This window comes from Siniperca chuatsi, linkage group LG24 (genome assembly GCF_020085105.1).
Source record: "Siniperca chuatsi isolate FFG_IHB_CAS linkage group LG24, ASM2008510v1, whole genome shotgun sequence".
Taxonomy (NCBI): domain Eukaryota; kingdom Metazoa; phylum Chordata; class Actinopteri; order Centrarchiformes; family Sinipercidae; genus Siniperca; species Siniperca chuatsi.
In genome coordinates this window covers 17,536,033-17,544,183 of record NC_058065.1, presented here as the reverse complement: position 1 = coordinate 17,544,183, position 8,151 = coordinate 17,536,033, and the positions used below count along the sequence as shown (strand labels likewise).

The 8,151-nt window shown below is 40.5% G+C and overlaps 1 long non-coding RNA gene across 1 annotated transcript; it reads right to left on the bottom strand.

Annotated features, from left to right (window-relative positions):
• Positions 1 to 2,454: 2,454 nt before the first annotated feature.
• LOC122872144 lies at positions 2,455 to 7,053 on the bottom strand. The gene is made up of 3 exons (XR_006377037.1): positions 6,774 to 7,053; positions 4,549 to 4,590; positions 2,455 to 4,404 (listed from the first exon to the last, which is right to left on the bottom strand). It is a non-coding gene; the product is annotated as an uncharacterized LOC122872144 (long non-coding RNA).
• Between the last annotated feature and the right edge of the window lie 1,098 nt (positions 7,054 to 8,151).

Genomic DNA, 8,151 nt, shown 5'->3' with positions numbered 1-8,151 from the left:
TATGGGAAGACAATTGTAAAACTACTTTTTAGACCCGCCAAATCTTTACATCCTCTGTGAAAATGAACCTAAATGATCCTCATCATCTTGTGAGCTATTATGAAAATCAAGTGGGGGGAGGTCTCCCGGGTTTTTATGGAGCTGCTGTAATGTACGGGAGAGGAATAGGTTCAATATTTTCATTTCGTTCTATTATTTTGTTTTGTATCACCCCCTGGTAAAAAAAAAAAAAAGGTTTCGCCATTGCCAAACCTCATCTTAAATCAGCCACCAGAAACATTGCATCAGATGTAATAGGCCATGCCGTTAGTAAATTATCCCTTAATGAAGACCAATAAAGGACTAGTTCAGAGAGCTTGGTTCAGAGCAGAGTCTAGAGAGTTTCACCTGTTGGGCCCCCTCCATGCAGACATATTTTTCTGCAAGAGGTTACCTTTGAACTCTGCGGATTTGAGAATTAAATTGACCCAGTCAAACAACGCCTTCTGTCGCATGGCCCCACCAGCCCTAATTATCATTTACAAATACTAGGAGTGTCCCTGTTTGTCAAGAAAGCCACAGTCTTACCCACTGTGCATTTAGGTAATTCAGCGGCCTTGCTGAAAGGTAATAATAATAATAATAATACAACTTTATTTATAGAGCACTTATCAAAACAAAGTACAAAGTGCTTCACAGAGAGAAATTAAATACCACAGTGAATGATAAAATATAAAATACATAAAAACAATAAAATAAACAGACAGCTCAGGTAAGATCAGGATATGATAAAAATACGTTTTGAGAAGAGACTTAAAAGAAGACACTGACTCAGACAGTCTAATTTCTTTCAGGCAAGTTGTTCCCGAGCCTCAGGTCCCTGATGGCAAAAGCTCTGTCCCCCTTAGTTTTCATCCTGGACTCAGGAACAGATACGTAAAGGTTCATAAGGGATTAAAAGGTGTAAAATTTAGTCTGGAGCCAGGCCATGAAGAGCCTTAAAAGTAATCAACAAGATCTTAAAATCAATCCTAAAATAAGCAGGGAGCCAGTGTAAAGAGGCTAAACCTACACAACTGGGTGTCCCCCTTTAACCATTGTAAATCCCAACATCTTGTTTAAATAAGAATCTCTCTCTCACTCAACCTTCTGCCTGATAGTTTCAGAACTCTTTTTGCATGTCCTGTGAACGGACATGCAGTTGCAGTTAGTTGCTCAGGAGAGATCAGATACATTTTCTGCATTTTTGTTATTCATTTAGGAATCAATCCACTCACAACCTGCCCCAGAAACGGCAAAACACATATGAGCAGAGTCATTAAAAATCCTCCTTTTTGAGTCATTCATTTTCATTTTTTGCTTAGGCCAGCATTTTTACTAACCAACACTCTGAAGTAGTTCTTGTGACCAGTTGGTAATGCGTACTGTAATTCAACTACTTTTAGTGGTAACTAGACGTAACTAATTAATTTTTCAAATTAAATAATGCAACAACAGTCACTGAAATTTAAATGGACTCCTTACTTGTTACTTTTTTACCTGAAAATAGTGGACAACAGGGGAAAAGTTAATTTCCCTAGTAACTAATTACTTCTATGTGCAGTAATTGGTAAAGTAATTCAATTACTTTTGAGAGAAGTAACTAGTAACTGTAACTAATTACTAAATTTCAGTAACTTGCAAAACAGTGCTTGTGACGCTTTAGTTTTTTGTACTGACCGTTATGGGGATGATTTCTTTCAAAACATGATGGCTGATTTCATACAAAGCCTGTATGACATTGGCGGAACAGCCTTCTAATACTATGGCTTTGTGCCGTCCCAGGGAACTCTTCGCCAGTGTTCTAAGCAGCAGGAGGTTTCTTTTCAAACGCGCACAGTTCTCCAGGTAGTAGACCTATTCTTAGTCTAAACTGATCTGGACAAGTAAGATTAAGTCTATCATTAATATTTGTATTTTTGGTAACGTCGTCATAATTATCCATAAAATAGACTTTGTCTAGGAAATATCTAATGAGCCATGATATTCATCTGTAACGAGGATTTTTAATAAGATAATATAATTACTGTTTAGGCTGATGGTGGGGCTGTATTTACCTCGATCAAAAATATTCTGCATCGAAAACATAACGCTCATATTTCTATGATGTCCATCCTGAAATTGTAAAAATCTTTACGAATTATAATCATCATCATCATAATCAAAAATACATCATCCAAAATAACCAGGTGTTTTTTTCTTGCAGAAGGAAAAAGTTGTTCATCTTCAAAAGAATCAGGTAGTCCATGAACAATCTTTATCTTTTTATTCATCTTTTGTAATTCATCATACATGGGTTAAAACGAACTATAAATCCAAACAATGTTTTCAGGTACTACATCCATAACAAATATACACTTTTCCAGAAATATTTTTACAAAATATGTTTTTCCACTACCACTAGTACCTACAATGAGACAGGAAAAAGGAACTCTCAACCTAGGATCAAAGTCAGTCATTACACCAAGGTGTGACATTTTAAATCAATCAGGCTACCAAAGGGTACAGTTTGACTGTGGCATAAGAGCTGCCTTTTGTCATACACCACTCTAAACTTTCTGTGAACTGTCAAGTTTTTAAAATAAAACCCCTTTTTAGTATGCACAGTGTTGTGCTGTGGAGCTGTAATGACGCTCTCCTCAGAGTTTTTAATGTAGCCTTCATGCATAGTAGTTTTTGTTTTTGGTTTGATAGGCATAACTTTTGGGCCCCGCTGCAGAAAATTTCTGTATGCTGTTACCCCCTAGCTCCTCCGTCAACTGCCCCAGATAATTGCCCAGTTCAAGTCGCAGCTGCCCCTCTTTTGTGACATAGATAAGACTATCTGTATCATAGTGAAGAACCCTCTCTTGTAACAGTTCCATAAAACTGTACAGCTTGAGATGAGCATAGGCTGTGGTGAAAGCTGCTATGAATAGCCTACATTGTTTACCTTGTTAGGGGGTGCTACAGACTAACTCTGCATTAGAGCTATTTTATCGTTGAGGAATGAGAAGTACTTGACGTTGTATTCTTCTGAAAACATAAACTTGAAAAAGTGTTCAGGCTCTGTGATTATTTTAGTTTGAGTAAGTACTTATCTGTACAAACTACCCCAATGTCACAGTCTGTCATGTTCTCTCCAGCCACTCTCCTTCACTCTGCACTCCCTCACCTGAGTACTAATGCAAATCACCTGTCACCTATCTCACACCTGCACGTAATCAGCCACTCTACTCCCCTATATAACCCAGCTCCTCACGACAGTCTGGGTCCGGTGTCGTTTATGACTAAGGATAGGACGCTAGTTCCCCTGAATAATTAAACACCTTGAACTCCCTTTTCTTCATGAGCAATCTACTACCAGCCTCCAGTACCTCGTCTCCGGCTACTTCGTGCTCCTGTTCTCCGTGTGTGGCACTCCAGCTCCAGTCCCCGTGAGTCTCCAGTCCGCCGTGAGTTATCCACTCCAGCTCCTGGTCCCGTGTGTCTCTCGTCTTCCATGTGAGTCGCTCCAGTCTCCTGGCCCGTGTGGTCCAACTCCTCTGTGCTCCGCCACTCGACTCCAGAACTCTGCACCTCCATTCAAAGGACAGTATACTTCCTTCCACTTACTAAGTACTTGTGCTTCAATAAATTATATCATACACTTTCTTGTGTCTCCGGCCAGTTCTGTCCGTAACACCCAAAAGCTGTTGAGACATAGTTTAGACACTTGTCTTTCAATAGGGTTGGATGTAATTTTAGACGCGTCTAACAAAATGCCCTGATTTGCCTGGTTGTCCCAGATGTATTTTTCTCTGCTTTGCTGATCTACTGCTTCAGGAGGGTATCCTGTGGCTTCTTGCTTTCCCTTGAGAAAGGTGCGCATGTAATCGACAAATATAGTCACTTTTTCTGTCAAAATCAAACCTCTGATCTCAGCAACCTTATACCCCATCTAAGGCCTTAATAAATCAGCAGTGACCCAGACACCTGTCAATGCTTTGGCCTCATTATGTATGCACGTCCCCTCTTGAAAATTTAATTCTGTGCACATATGACAGAGTAAAAATGAGTTTACGTTTTTCCCGTTTTGTTAGACAGATCTGGAAAAAATAGCCCTCTAGACAGGAAGACAACGACCCTGATCAATCCAAAGTAGGTTCTTTGAAAACTTTGTAGAGTATTTTGGGGTGACCTAGAGGATAAGGATAGTTACAGTTGACAGACGGAGAGAGGGCAGTCACGTTTAAATACTGTACAGTTTCATTAGGTGCAGCTGAGTACCTCAACTGGTTCTGGGGCCCATGGGAGTTATGTGTCTCCAAGTCATACTTCCCTTGCCAAAAGCCAAAGCAAGAAGGCCCAGAATGATGAGAAAGGTTAAAAACAGGAATCATCACCGACACACCTGAGAAGATGGAGCTGGAGAAAGCACACAAAGGAAAAACAAGATAAAAAGGCTGAAAAGAAAAAGAATGAAAGGATGAAATGGGCTCTGAAAGGCTCAAACCAAAATCATAAAGGAAAAAGGTTGTGCACAGTAGCTCAGAAGAAAGCACCATGGACCTTGCACTTGATGACACCACTGATGATGAAGCAGAAGATGACCTGGAGAACACACACAACAGAGAAAATAAATGGGCTGAAAAACAGAATGAATGAAAATAAGAAGAGACAGGCTCTGAAAGTGTCCAAACCAACCAAACCCAAAAAGAAAGTGACTGTCTACAGTAGCTCAGTAGAGAGTGACATCTCCATTCCACTTAACGACACCACTGATTATGAGAGTTCAGATGTCCAGAATGATGATGGTGACAAGGATCTGTCTGCTGGTGACTTTGTCATTGTGAGCTTTGCTGGTGAAACCAAATTGTATAACTACATTGGATTGGTGGAGAAGGTTGAGGGTGCAGACATCAGTGCAAAGTTGTGAGAAGTCTGCAGATGGAAAGCCCATCTTTACATAAAAAAAAAAATGAAGACAGTCTGTCTTTATTAACAGGCTATGTCCCACAATCCTTTAAAGTAGTTTTAATTAAACCTCTTCTTAAAAAGCCCACTCTTGATCTAGGGGTTTTAGCCAAATACAGACCTATATCTAACCTTCCCTTTCTCTCTAAGCTCCTTGAGAAAGCAGTCGCCAGTCAGTTGTGTGACTTTCTGAATAACAGTTTATTTGTCTCTCTCGTCTCTCCTTCTGTCATTTTCAGCAGGTATTTCTACCTCCAGAGCTGCAGAGACTGGATCTGTGATTGTGGGCCACGTGCTGCCCCCGTGTTCCTGCTCGACAATTGCTACTACAGTTGTTGTTATTGGCCTTGTTACTATTATTGTCATTATTACTATGACCATCATTCCTATTATTATTATTATTACTATATTAATATTATCACTACCATTACATTATTACTATTTTAAAATTCTAGGTGGAATTTGCATTATTCTTCCCTGTCCTTCTCTCTCTTTCTCTGTATGTCTCAAGTGCAGCATGAACCCACGTGGTCAGAAACAAAGGAACATGTGAAGCGGGAGCTTTAAAGTTACTCCTCTGCCGTGTGGTTTGTGTTTAAGGCCAGTATATGTGCGTGATCTATTAGCTAACAGTGCAAAGTTAAAAAAGAGGATAGTTAGTGGCATGTAAGACCCTGTGTCTGTGTGAACATCACTAACATCAACTTGTGGCTACCAAATTAACCTCACCTTAACAGATGAAAACACATCACACCAATAAAACCTGTGTTTCTGCTCTGATCAGATTACACAGCAGTGATAGTAGAAAACCATATGCTGCGTGCTGGAGGCGAAGCGATGAGAAAAGATAAACTTACTCTCAGTTAGCGGTGAGCTAACCAGAAATCTTAAGATGAAGGCAGGCGCTGTCACAGATATGCCATACCTCACCAGCCTGTAATCACCCATACCTGCTCCCAGTTACACTCCTGCTCCCCATTAGCTCCAATCACAGCCAGTACATAAGCACACCACTCACCTCAGTATGTGTCCGACCACGTTCACACGTAAGACTCTACATGCTACTCGTCAACATAACCCTATGCCTACTTTATCCCTGCGATCTTCCTTCTCCAGCGATCTTCCTTCTCCAGTGATCTTCTTCCTCCAGCGATCCTCCCTCTCCAGCGACCTTCATCCCCATCCTCAACACTTCACTCTCTCCAAACCCACTCTCTCTCTGGTTGTATTCAAATAAAGTGCCTCCTTGGTCATCTCGGTGTCCCCTGCCAGTCTGTACCATAACAGGCGCCTGTGTTGTGGCATAATCCTTTGTTCTTCGTCGGGGGGATCTGCGTAACGCAAATCCAAAACATCCACTTCATCTTAAACGATACGATGTGGGATATGCTATTCTGTAACCTTTCACCCGTCAACTCCATCTGGATCATATCTCTGCACCTTGCATCTGAAAATGCTCTTTCAGCCAAATTACGTATTTGATCTGAGACACTAGTATAGAATGCAGCAAAATTGGCCTCAGGAGTGTCTGTAGCAGCATCACCTCCTGCTCCTCCCCCAGCATCACCCTCTGCAGAAGCTGCATTAGCAGCATCATGATCTTACTCATACAAACAGAACTGCAAATACTGCAAACAGCCTTGTCCATATTGTAAAAAGCACCGTGCATATTGCATACAATATCACTCATGGCATGTAGAAGCTCGTCCTAAAGGCCGTCCTTGTTCTGTCTTCTGGCTCTCCTGCTTTCTATGTGTGTGAGTGAATCTCAGAGTAAGGCTAAAACAAGTAAAAATAAATACAATTAACAAGAAACTCACCTCTTATGTAGGATCTTCTAGTGGTAGCAGAAGCTCTACTGCTGGGCTGGAGGATGCTGAAGAAGAATTTCCATCCAGATTGGATTTCGGAGCATCTGGTCCCTGAGGGGAATGCCTGAGCACTGCTGCAGGCTTTCCAGCTCCTGATCGGTTATGACCCATGGCAGAGGATTTTCCACCAGAACTATTGATCGCCGTGGTAAAATCAAATTCCTGAGAATTCGGTTCTACAGCCCAGTCAGATGGCTGTCCCAACGGTGTAGAACAAGCTTCAAATTCATCCAGACACTCTGCTGCTTGATATGAGAGAGAGAGAGAGAGAGAGAGAGAGAGATTTAAGCTTAGAACTAAAATTTAATATATAAATTAATTAATAATATGATATTACTCACTATAAACGTCTTCAGGAACTTGAGAAAGGGTAGGGATTTCGCAGTTATTAGGATTTCTGTCTGAAATAATAATACTAATAAATACATAATCACAATCTCAAACATAATAGCCTAAATCAAAAATAATAATAATAATAATAAACTTACCATCTAGGCCCTCATGGTTTGTTGTCGTTGTCAGAGAACCGGGATGTCCGGTAGCAAGAAAAACTGCGAAGAAAACAATGTTTACAAAACTTACATATATATATATATATATATATAAATATAGTGAATGTTAGAACTAAAATAAAACTATACTAGGAGCCATGATTTTCTCTGTCTTCGTTGCTGACTCGAGCAATTTGATTTTAAAGGAATTCTCAAACCTCCTTACAGTCAGATGTACAAAAAGCCTGAGAATAAATAAGGAATAAATCTTACCTCTTTCTTTATGTCTCGTGTCCAAAACGTCAGACGTCTGTATTCAATCGAAGCATGACCTTCTGATCCGTTGTATCACTTATTATATATATAATATGCAAATACACCATCAATAATATGAGGGGTCTGGAATGCGGACAACATGGTTGGACATGCTGGGAGCCATATCCCTGACTACAATGCCTCTAATCATTGTGCAAATGTGCCAACAAGAATATGAGGGGCCCCAGGATACTGAAAAACATGGTTGGAGATGCCTATAAATGCTATGCACATCCATCATCAATAATATGTGGGGCCAAGGGATGCTGAAACATGTTGTTTCTTTACTGACTACACCCAACAAAAAGAAGGAAGGAAGAAGAACAACCTTATATTCTTTACTGATTTCATCTACATCTGGAAAGCGTATGTATCCAGCAAGGGCATCAGCTCAGGAGGCAGATTAAAGATCTGTAAAGATGAACACCGTGATAAGGATGACCCTCTGCTTACCATCACATACTACACCAAAGGAAAGGTCATGGTCCAAGTGAATGAAGCACACTTGCGGCCCTTTCAAG